Below are 12,752 nucleotides of genomic sequence, written 5' to 3'. Positions count from 1 at the left end.
ACTTGCTGGCATCATCTATAATTCACAAAGTGCTACCTAAGATATTATAAATATTTTAAGGCAAATATGTTTTTGAGATAGTGAAATTGAAGACGAATGAATGATGACTCAATGTTATTGATTTTCTTCAGCAAAGTACAGTGCTCACAAGACAATGAAAGAAATTCTTATCAATAGGTGGAATGTTGTAATACATTTCCAATATTATAGTAATTTTTCACTTTGTGCAACTTGTTTTCAACCTCACCTTACTGGAACATTTTTTTTTTTAAAACTGAAAAAGAAACCCCAATGTTGGCATTTATCATTATCTGTCTATCACTAACTGTCAATTCTTTGACATTTTTAAAGGCCTAAAGTTTTCTTAGTCTAAAGGAGAAAAGAAATCCAATTTCGTACTGGTGCTTTAGAACAAGTTAAGAAATGGTTTTGAAGGACATGACTGCGACAATAAAACCGGTACAAGTCTATATCAGACTTAATGGGAGATCCAACCTTTTAAGTCTGTGGAATTCTTTAAAGGGAGCGAAAAATGTGCCTCGTTCTCGTGTACAATAAAAACACAATGTCACTCTGGCCACAGCTTTATGCCACATTATACTGCAAGTCACAAAGCAAGGCCGCGGCGACGTCTCTGCCTGGCTGCTCTCTTGGCTCCGTCGCTTTTACGTTGCAATAAATTAGTCTCACTTTGGAGTGATGGCAACAAGACACGCTTGGCCCCCTCCGCTCAGCGCATCACGTCCAGGATGGGCGTGGGCCGTAAATATTTCTCGGCCCCTGAATTTATACGGAGCCTTGGAATGACACCAGACTCTGTTTAGTGCCCAGCTGAGCGAACCCGGAGAAACCTCGTGAGGACCGTGTACGTCATCCAAGGCTCTCTTGCTCCACCGGTTGACATCAAATCAAGGACAACCACTGAGAAATGGGGTTAAAAAAAAGATGCTAAAACAGGGGGTCTCAAATGTACAGCTCAAGGACGATTGGACGCCCATGGGGCAATCATGTGTAAGCCTCTATTCTTAAGGGTAACTCAGTTATGGAAGGTGGTTGGACCCAGGGAAGCAGGCAAATGGGCAAACTGCATGGAATGCTGTAACAAAACTATAATAACTGAGGCAGGAAGGGATTCAAGAAAATAACAGGGAATTAGCAATAAGTAGCTAAATCAAACCGGACATGGAAGACATGGAGAATAGCATGGCAACGTGGCATGAAGCGAACAATGTGGATGACTTACAAACATACAGGGTTTAAGTAGACAGACTAGGGCTGATTACCAAATTAAGGGGAAGGGAAGCCCGGAGGGACACAAGAGGCGAAAAGCACACACACACAAATCCACCCAAATCCCCAACAAGGCGTGATATCTACTTGTGGTAAGCATGTTTTTTGCAGAATCACTGACCACAGGTGTATTATTGATAAAATATTTTGAATACTACAAGATATGGTTTGATATGTAATGCAAATCTCAAGAACTGCCTTCTTTTTGTTACTATCGTCCGTGGATAAAACAATCATGCATGCTTTCATTACATCAAGATGAGATTATTGTAAAAGCAATGTCCAAGACCATGTAAGTCATAGTGTGAAATAGTAGTATAGCATAGCCATAATTGGAATACCGAGAAAAGGTGAAATTTGAAGAAAAGTATGGGAAGGAAGTTGTTTTCCTCTGAGGAGGAGGAGGAGGCCCTCGACAGGACGCCATGTAAATACAAGTGATGGCGGGCCTCTTAAGTGGAGATGAAGAGGCGGTGAGATGAAAAGCTGGGAGTCATATTCTGGATCACTTTGCTGCAATCAAGCCCCCTTATGGTTGCTCACTATGAAACGGAGAGATTTGTACGCTACAAGGACGCCCGTGATGACGGCCGAGGTCACAGACGATGGGCGGCTGTGAAGGGAAATGCGCCCATGTCGGAAGTAGAACATCTGAGCGACAGGAGCGTACCGTGCTGAAAGGTTTTTATAATTATGCTAATAAAGAAAGGTGCAGGCATGGTTATGTCTCAAATGTCACTTAAGACTTGAATTAAAATTGGGCCAGGCATGATGACATTGTCTGACATTGACTGATATTGTTGGAGAAATATACAGCAAACTACTGTCATTTTCTAAACTATAAAGCCCTTACTTTCCTAGCAGTGCTTAAAGCTTGGTAGTTTATACCTCAGTGCAGCTTATATGTGAATATTTATTAGTATTTATACAGTGGAAAGATTAAGAAGGAACACTATGTGAGATTTTGCAAAGTATATCAAACCATCTCAAAATTATAATCAAATTACTCATGATTTATATTCCTGGAATCCATGTTCAATAATTTAAAAAGAATATAATATTAGCATAAAAGTAGGTATTTTACTAGGTTTTTCCAAATACTACTGTATTTTCTGCACTATAAGGTGCACTGCAATATTAGATGCACTGTCAATAAATGGCCTATTTAAATAGTGCAAAAGTTGGATGCAATCATATTTTTGATCACTACCCTCATCTACAAATAAAGTCAACCCAGAAAGTTACGTTTTTAAATATGCACCAGGCATTGAGCTAGAGAATTATCCCAAAGTTGTCCATTTTTGAGTGAGTTTACAGATGTATTTAGTTTAAAAAAACTTCTCAAAAGCACAATAAACATACCTAACAAGGTCATCTTTACATTTTCCTACGCAAGAGTCTGGTTTCGGTGGAAACGCTTATGAATTAATGGCGAGAGAGAAAAGATAAGAATTCCAAAGCAGAGCAGCAAAGTGTAAAAAGCAAAGAAAGTCAAGCGCAATTATTAACACATTATGCATTCCTATCTTTATAAGGGCAGAATTTTGGATTGTGCTTGAATTGCATCTCATTAAATTCTCATTTCAATGGCATCCTAATGCGTCCCTGGCTGGCTTCCCGACACAAATCACATCCATTTATCAGGCAACGGAGACTGAAAATATGTCAGGAAAGATGGAAGCATTGTGTGGGCACGGCCATTATTGTTAGTGTCATCTTCAAGGCCGACACATGAGAGCAAAGCTCTTTCTGTGTGTTCAAGAGCTCTGTTAATGTTGAGAGCCAGGGTTGGCAGACACCGAGGGCCGCACAGAGATACAGTGAAAGAGGGTGAAAGTCAGCGCTCTGTCAAGAATCAAAAACAATGGGCCCTTTTTAGCCAGACGTCTGCGTCTGCGGCGGCGGCCGCCGGCGCTTTCAAGGCGGCGGTGGCGGGCCCTTTCTCTGAGCACGTCTCTTCTCCGTGGCTTCAGAAAGAGATGACGGGAGGAGGGAAACATAAAACGAAGGCATGGCTGGTCTGCTCGCCGCATGATAGAGAATCACAAGCAGTCAGTAATAGGCTTTTTTGAAGAATGGGCCAGTGAACTTTAAGGGCCGTCTTGCTTGAAAGGACAAGTTACAAATAGGAAGAACGCTGAGGGAGAAATGATTTTCCAGGGATGTACCCCGACTGTGTTGCCCTATCGCTGAACCGCAGCAGGATTGTTTGCGAGCACTGTTGGCCCAGCTGCTGGCAAACTTTAGCAAGCTAGGATAACTGTTAAATGACATTAAATGGAGCTTTGTGACACAAAGATGCTGTGAAATGGAGCTGAGACAGCTACTGTTTGTTTGTTGGGGACAGCACATAGTTGGAATAGTTTGGCATTTTTTCGGGATAGTTCCATTTTGTGATGGCTTGACATTTGTCATTGCGTTTGTAGGAAGTTAGTTGAGGTTTTTCCTTATTTTAAGCGGTGACAGTGGTAATATGTCAAAGAGACAATGTGGTACATGAAAATGCAGTTCCTTTTTAGACATGTTTTGGTTTGTCATTGGTGGAAATCAATGAGTTAAAAACGCGAAAAGAAATGAACAAAAATAAACCGACAATTTGGATTAAAACAATGTCATCAACCCATGGTTAGGATTAACTCTGACAACTGTATAACTCTCTCTATTTACCAGATTATTTGTATTATTATGCTGTTCATCAAAAACAATTATATATTCCTCATGCTGTGATTTGATTTCGCACCAAAAAAGGTTGGCTGAAATCAAAGAAACATTGGCTGAACTCAACATTCTAAACAGCGCAGCATGCAGACAACTGAGCTAAACATCCTGGCGGACTGCCTATTTGACAGCATACTCTTTAGAACTTATCATTTCAAATTCAGTTCACTTAAAAAAAAAAAAAATGCAAGTAGTGCCCGCAAAATGAACCATGCCCGGGTAATTTGACTTCTACAATGATGTTCAGAGTGTTAACTTGAGAAAAATTGTACTAATTACAGTTATGCCTTCTTAAATAGCTCATAGGGAATTTGATTTTTTTTTTTTTTTTAACGTTGGGAGTATCACTAAAAACAAACAAACCAAAAACAGATTCCAGATGGAAAAACATTGATCATTTACTGCCTTTGACGTAGATAGAAGTCAAATTCATTACGACAAGGAGAGTTGAGGCTTGGACCAAGTTAATCAGGACCACTTTCAAGGTAGAGAATCCGGAACTAAACACATCAGCTGAAGCGAGCGCTTAGCCAGATAAACAGACGGGAGTGATGTGCACTCTTTTATTTCTCTTCTATAAATCATTTGAAAGGCACAATGCATCCAAGTGGAGGTAAACAAGCGTAACCGGCTTTAATAACTGCCGTCATGCCTCCCAGCAATGTCCATTAGATTGCCGGCTTCACTTTCTGTTCCACCTGCTTTTTTTTTTTTTTTAACTTCTCACAATCCGCACAGGCACTCACCGACGACGTGTGATGTTTGCCCCTCGTGGTGTTTGTTTGCGCGTGCACGTGCAGGGAGGTCACGTGCACGTTTATGGGTGTCAGCTCGGCGGCGACAATGTCATTCGGCAGTTTAGTAACAGGCCATTACCTCGTTAATAATGGCCTAATGGGCGTTCTGCTACCTTAAGCCCGCAGCCGTGTTTGTGCCATTAGCAGCCACTTAGCGCCGCGTTCGAGTCCACTGGCCACTGGGACAACACAACAAACAAAATAACAAGAGGAATTCCTCCATGCACTCATGTTTTAGTTTGCCACGAGATGTTAGGAAAATAGGCAAACTGTGATAATGTACAAACCTTCCACTTCATCATTTAGATTAGTTTTAAACTGTTGCTTTAGTGTATTATTAAAGATGCAGAAAAACATTTTAAAATGGACAGTAGATACTACTTTCTATTCTTGTTTGTTTATATCACTACATTTGATTGTGTTTATTTAGTGTCTTCTTCCACATTTGAACTTTAGTACTATGTATTATTTTGGTTGTTAAGTATTTGTTCATATCAATGTTTTTTATTTGTTTTATTGCTATTTTTGCTATTGGATAAATACAGATAACACTTAGAGTCTCTCTATGGAGGGCAGAATTGTACTTCAAAACAAAGAGTGTTTACCGTCAAGCTGACTAAACCTAATTTCATCAGAAAACAACCCTGGAAACATCTCAGATAAAGAATGCAGATGACCAAACTGAGATAAAAAAAAGGTGAATCAGGTCAGGAAAGATCCAGAATGATGGTGATTTCAGGTTATACTTGTGCTTTCACAGCTTTAAGGGTGCAACTTTTACTTTTCTAACCTTTTGACTCAGGTTCTTTAGATTTTTTAGGCAAATCAGGGCATTTCCATTGTTGAAATTAGGTCACATTTATTAGATTTTGAGCTGAGTAGTTCAATATGGGGCATTTTAAGGTTCCTTCCTTGTGGTTACTTGTTAAATACCTGTTCAAAAAATCGTTTCAACATCCAAAAACTACAGGGTGAAATCAGAACCATCTATTTTATCGCCTTTTCACGTAAAATGTAAGCCATTTTCACTTGTACAGCTATCTATAACAGGAAATGAGTCTTCATGCCATTATTTACGACATGGAACTGGATCAACAAATTCAATAGCATCAAAGTGGACCTGCTGATTCAGAACTCATGCAAGGGTTGAAGGAAAAGATCATTAAACATCCCTAAACCATTTTAATTCAACTGAGTGCGTGAAGGTGCACCCCCCCTCCCCCTTTCCCAGTTTCCAATCCTCCTGTCTCCCTGCACGTTAACTTGAAAGGATTTAAATGTGGCGGAACACCAGTAGTTAATACGAGTCCCAGATAAAGCTGACATCAAACACCTGTGATAACATCACAGCTTGGCGCAACAAACGAAACGATTTTTGGAATAGCTGAACAAAAGTGGAAGTTGGGGCAAATCTTTTCATACTCGCTAAAAAGAATAAAAGTGAAGATGGCAGTTGCTGGAGGGTGGCGAGAAGGAAGGATTTGCAAGAAGACGATCATATTTCAACTTCATTCTGAGAACACGAAAGCTGCCGAGTCAGTACAGATGTGAGATTATTTTATGGAAACATTCAAATGGACGCAAAAGGCAAAATAAATCCTAATCGGACCCGTGCTTCTTGCTTTTAAACAAGCGAAACGGCCTGCCATCGGCCTGTCGCCATGGAAACGAGTGGGCTGAAGAGCCAGGATGGAAGGAACGCATTGCATCTTTGTGAAACGATACACGGTTTGAAGTGGCAGCCCTTTTCCAGCGACTTTGATCGGCGAAATGTTTGTAGTGGGGGCAAACCTGCAGAACAAGCAGGACTTCACAGAGACAAGTGATTTGTGAAAAACACACACACACACACACACACACACACACACATGCACTCACGCACGCAAGCACACGTGTGGGAAGAAGCAGAGACAAAGAACAGACATAAAAACTAACAGCCGCCTGATATCCCCCAATTTAAAACTCTGCATCTGTTGCTGGAGAGCGTTAAAGAGACAAAGTGCGAATAAAATAAATGTAACAATGGTCTTCACGTCCAACATGCATTAGTTTGTCAAGAAAAAACAAAAAAATTCACATTTCTAACATCATCCTCATTTACAAGACGAGTCACCATTAAGTAGAAGGAAACATTCTCTCACACACTAATAACAACTATGGACATTTTAGAGTCTTGAAGTGGACTAATTTCTCCCTTTGCAAGCACAAAACTTTGCCATTTTAATTCTCAATTTTAAGCAATCATTTTCTTTTACACGTGTAAGAAGATGTTACTAATTTTGAGGGCAAGAAATTAACTCTGGGTAATATAATGTAAGTCGAATGGACCTACAGTTGGTGATAGTAGTTAACATAGACTCATGGTAACACAGGAGAAAATGTCTCTAGATTTGTCATGTTAATGATAAATTGTCCCTACTTATGAGTCTGAGTGCAAGATTGTGGGAGTATGAGAATCGTCTGTCATGTCTAAATATGTTTGCAACAGAAGGAAGTTAAAAACTGGCCATATCAGATGGAAATAGGCAAGAACTGACCTATCAAAAACGGGTAGCTTGATCACTAAAGTGGTTTGCTTAACATTTGAAAGACTCTCGGTTCTCGAATGTTGGCTTTTTGCTAACATTGGATAGATAAAGGCAAATCTGAGTTACATGGTTGGTCATTTTACCAATATGGCAAACGCAATATGGAGATGAAGCAGCAGCTGTTAGCCCCAAGTGAGCAGAAATGATAAGATTACCCAATTTTCAGAGAGGAAATTAGTTTAAAACCACAAAGCAATAAACTGCAGTCTGTTTGTAAAACAGCACGAGATAAAGTTCATTCTGTTTACATGCAAAGTTCCAGTGGAACTCTTCAAAGAGCCCATTTGAAATCCAACACATAAGAAAGACAAATGGACAAATGTGCCCAAAACAAAGGAAGATTCATACATGTAATTTTCAGCTAATCTTTTTTTTTTTTTTGGCGTTATTGAAGTAGATGGGCGAGGTCAGGAAAGGGGGAGAAGAGAGACTGACCGACGAGGCCCACCTTGGCCGAGGGGGCTCGCGGGGAGCATATTAGAAAAGAATGATGCAATATTAATTGGTGCCATGCGTGCCAGGGAGCAAGGGGGCTGTCGGTGGTTTCTCTCCCGGAGGGAAGACTGTCAAGGAGCTCAGAGAGACGGACCGAGATGAGTCGCTGACCTTTTCTGTCAGCTCGGCGAGGAGACACCCGGTCCCGATGACGCTCGGATCAACACTCTGCCAGTCTACCGCGAGCCAGCTGGGACATATCCCCCCCCCTGCACACCCCCTTAGACACAAGCAGACAAACGCCTTGCCAGACAGAGTGACCCAAGTGATCCAACGTCTACCACAATCACACCCTAAACCTAAACGCATTCCATAGACACTTCATCAGCTACATTATCAATAACAAACTGTTCTGAATAGGTGTACCCCTTGCGATTGACTGGCCACTAATTCAGGGTGTCAAAAGGAACATATGGAAAACAACCACGTGATATGGGGACACACACACACAACACCCGGAAAGTCATCTTCAATTAACCCGGTCCCATTTGTATCCTTCACCTGCTTCTTTCCTCCATTAGCAAACAACTAGGTCACGGTAAATCTATAAATGCGTGCAAAACTATTTCCTTTTGGTATCTCAAAGTCCCACAAAGCGTCGTCTTGTCAGAAAAGATCTAGCACGTTAAATTATCTATGCCCTCCGCGTCAATAATTCACGTTATGACAGGCTGGAGGAGCAGAGTCGTCAAATTCCCTGACATTCCCCAAAGATGGCTGTCAAAGTGCTGGACAACACTGCAAAGTCAAAGCAATGAAATCTTTACAGCAACACAATGCAATATCCTGATAGAAATATGCCACTTGTGTGTAAAGTCTAGGTATGGTACACTAAAGAGGGAAAAAGAAACAAACAAACAAACAAAAAAAACTGTCATAGGAAGCAGTGTGACAGCTGAGCTGTTATTTTGACCACCACATTGAAGCCATTCTCCAGTCACCACTGTACCACCTGTGTTCTGGCGTGAACACATTCTGACACCCATTGTGGGGTCCCGTTCTCTTTATGAGGCCAACACCTGTGCGAGCTGTTCAGGTGCTTACCGCTGGCAACCTGTCAGCTACCTCCGACTTGACTTAAAAACAGGTTGGCACTTACAAACACATTGCTTAAGCTGTGACTTTTGGTCCCCACCACTGTAACAAATGGTTCACTTACCCCTGTTGTGTAGAAAAAGAATGGATGGATGTAGGGATGATGAGACTCTGCTGTGTGTGTGTTACATGGACCACAAACACAACACAAGGTTTAAAACCAGGATTTTTGGGCTGAGATCCAGTCTGGAAAATAAGTTATGGTGTGTTATTTAGGCTATTGTTATCTGAATAAGTTAATATGCGATATTAGACACCTATTTAAACTGCTGTTCTCAATTTTTATTTAATATTATATCTATTAATACAACTAATACACTTTTGGTCATCGCTCAATGAAGTTCAGTGACAGTTGCCTGACCCACTTCACAAGGTTTGCAGTGGTGCTTGAGCCTATCCCATCTAACTATGTGAAATATGGAGGAGGCTCTTAAGTTTTGGGGCTACTTTGCTAGATAAATTATGTCTTCAAACTACACAGCCTACATGCAATCTGATGATTATTGTTAAGGAATTCCTAGGAAAAATCTACATTTCATAGTCAGAAATATTATACTATTTTCTAAGAGTTGTGACTTTACATTGAACACTTACAGTACGTACAGTGTGTGCACTTTGGTCGTAGTTTTTCCACCCCCAAAAAATGATCCTTATCGACATTGGTTTACGTCATTTAAAATGTTGGACATTGCTCGACTCGTTAAATCTCTCTGAGCTAGTAAAAAAACCCAAGGAGCATTTATGATCAAAGTTACAAGCCTACAGAACATTGTTTATGAGGATATTTCTACTATTACCTAACACAGTTAAGACATACGACTAATTAGAAAAGCCCATATCTGTTATAAGGAGCATAAATAGATCAGACTTACATTAAGATGAATATCACTTTTAGTGATTGGAATTGAGAATATACAAGATAAGATGTGATAAAGTTATAATATAGAGTCTGGAAGGCTGACGGGTTGAAATAAAAAACGATTCGGGGGTCAAAGAGTGCAGTGTGACCTCCTGCTAAACTGGGAGTTTGGAGATGATTTCAGTGTGCGTGGCCCTGGGTCCAGTGACACCTCCCAACAAGACGCTCATTAACACCCCGCCAATAAATGTGATGGATGCCATGCACTGTGTGGGGTTGTGTGTAACTGTGTGTGTGTGTGTGTGTGTGTGTGTGTGTGTGTGTTGCTATGCTTTAAGTTGACATTGAGAAGGGCAGACAAGTGTCAGTTTTTGTCTTCAGGAATGTATTCCACAAGCACATGAAAATCACATGTTCAGGGGTGTCAGGTGTTAAAACTTGATGAAAAGCTTCCCCCAGTGTAATTAAAAAGGGAAGGCAATTAAGCCAGGTTGTAAACGATGGGGGGGGGGGGGGCAAGTGATATCAATCTCTGGCGAGAATATAAAGTGTGTTATAAACCTTTGGTTGTGTTTGTGGTCTATGAGACACAGGGTGTCAAAGTATCAAAATATATTTGTTTATTTTGAAAGAATAGGAGACAAATATGAGCAGGCATGTTCAAAAAAGATGAATTTTACCCGAATCAATGGAGATTTAAGTTACTTTGATAGATTGGAGCTAGAAATAGTGTGATTTGACATCCCCAAATCAAAAATGATCGGCCATGACAGCTTTTGTTTTTCATTTCTTATCACAAACAAGAACATACCTGACATCCTTTTCAAGTCTGCTTAGCTACAAGAGTCTCGTTATCCAATTAAAAGATTAGATTTAGCTTGTAATCAAATATGAATAGTTCCACTGCTTTGGATCGGTCTGCTTTTATTAGCCAGCACCCCCCAGATGAAACACTTTGAAAACGATGGGAATCTTGAAGACAAAAGAATTAAGCTGTGTGACATTTATTTTCCTAGCTTGAGTCATTGAGGCAGTCTCTTTTGTTGTGAGGAGAATGCAAAGCGGGCTAAACTTGCATGACGAATGACGGCTGCGAAGAGACAAACAAACGAATAAAAAAAGCCAGGCATTTTCTGGTGGCAGAAAGCACACCGACGGCTCTACGCTTAATTACATATAATGCTGTTTGCTCCTTAATGTATAGCGTGTCGTCTTTTCTCATACAAATAGCACGTCTTTGATGATCATTTCTTGTTAAATAAATGTATTCGGTAGTGAACTGGCAAAAGAAACCAATACCTAAAGCTTAAGTGTAGTTGTATGACTATTTTATCATCTGTCAAATAATAAACATAATAGCTGGACAGAATTAGAATGGGTGATTTCAAAAGTCGATTCATCGACTTACAAAAAAAAAGTGGGTCTGATAAATTCAATTGGATGGAATAACTACAAACTGGCAGAAGAATGAGTTTGGAGAGTGAAATGATTTTTTCTAAAAGAACAATTACGCAAGTTCGGTCTAAACAAAAACGGCATAATATTCGCAAAATATGATGTTTTTCCAGAATAATCTTTTACTCTTACTAACAAATGTTGCATTGCCACAAATATTAACTGATCAACTTGTTTTGCTTGAGTTTATCACATTAAATGACCATCAAAATAGCAATAGTGCCGTTTTCAGAATTTTGCAAGAATGGGAAGGGGGGGGGGGGGTTGTTGGATGCTAAGAACTAGCGAGGGAGTAAAGAGGTGAGATGCGGGAGATGAATATTTAAACACGTGTATGGCGATAAGCGTGCAGGAGCAGCAAGCGGCTGAGGCAGTGACATTGGCTGCTGCCATGACGACTCGCTCCAAAGGCGCTTCCTATTTTTCTTAGGTAGTGGTTGGGGGTCGATTGCATTAAAAAAAGGCCATGTGGGGGCTCTGGGCTGAAGCATGTGTGAGTGCATATCCACATGTAAAGGCTCACTTTTGCATCCATTTACTGGAGGGCCTGATGGACTCCAACATTGCTCGTTTCTAATCACTGCAGAGCCAAACAAGCTTGTTGAGGATGATAAGGACCTTTTGAAAAGAGCTGGCAGCCTCCATATCTGTTATATACTACATGGGGACATGCAGCCTAACATAGTGAGTGGCTACAAATGGAGGTATGCCAAGAAGAGGGAGGGATAGATGGAAGGAGAGAGGGAGGGTCACTTTGCTGTCGATAGCTTGCGAAAGGCACAAGTGTAATTAAAATGTATGAAGTGACTCGCCTTGAGGGCTAAAATAATGATTTAACAACATTGCGAGAAAGAAAGATTATTAAGTGACTCATATTTTGCATACTGTATGTACAAGTCAGGAGAATACTGATTAAACAAGTGCCAATTCTAGCGGTAGGAAAACATTTAGTGCTTGTTGGGTGCAGTTTTTTTTTCATAATGGAATTAATTGCCATCAATGTACAGCTCAGTTGTATTTACATATTTGGGGGTAATATGAATTGAATGGATCAAGCCCATACTGATGTTTGTATCTGTTTTGAATTAGATGGGTGGTTATGTTGTTTTTTTAATAATCCATATTTACCAATTTTCTGTTATTCTTAAAATTGAAGGACTAGGCAGTGGAAAAACAGGGAAAGAACAGGGAAAAATATTAAGTTTAAAATGTCCATAAAAAGTGCAACCGATCCAAATTTCAATGTGAACACTGATTGGATTTAAGAATTTGCATAAGTAAGACACTTAATGAGATCTGTCATAAGCATTCATTAATATTCAGGATAGGTATCAAGTCATCATTTGGCAGTTTTATGTCAATGTTGTGAGCATTGAAATGAAGTATATCCTTTAAAATGGTTATTCATGATCATTTGTATTGCTTCCAACTTCTAAAATTGAATCATGGACATGT

General features: G+C 40.1%; 2 protein-coding genes across 4 annotated transcripts in view; both read right to left on the bottom strand.

Annotated features, from left to right (window-relative positions):
• agbl4 (AGBL carboxypeptidase 4) overlaps positions 1 to 12,752 on the bottom strand; it is a 201,305-nt gene that overhangs the window by 30,148 nt on the left and 158,405 nt on the right. The gene's annotated exons all lie outside the window — the stretch shown is intronic.
• The window catches only part of bend5 (BEN domain containing 5), a 32,469-nt gene that overhangs the window by 5,120 nt on the left and 14,597 nt on the right, over positions 1 to 12,752 (bottom strand). The window contains exon 8 of one of the 3 annotated variants that reach the window (XR_013326257.1): positions 9,105 to 9,169. The exons of the other annotated variants lie outside the window; for them this stretch is intronic. The gene's annotated coding sequence lies outside the window, so the exon portion shown is untranslated. Of the gene's footprint in view, positions 1 to 9,104; positions 9,170 to 12,752 lie in introns of those variants that run through there. 3 annotated transcript variants of the gene reach the window in all.

This window comes from Stigmatopora nigra, chromosome 5 (genome assembly GCF_051989575.1).
Source record: "Stigmatopora nigra isolate UIUO_SnigA chromosome 5, RoL_Snig_1.1, whole genome shotgun sequence".
NCBI classification, from domain to species: domain Eukaryota; kingdom Metazoa; phylum Chordata; class Actinopteri; order Syngnathiformes; family Syngnathidae; genus Stigmatopora; species Stigmatopora nigra.
This window is presented reverse-complemented; position numbering and strand designations above follow the sequence as displayed.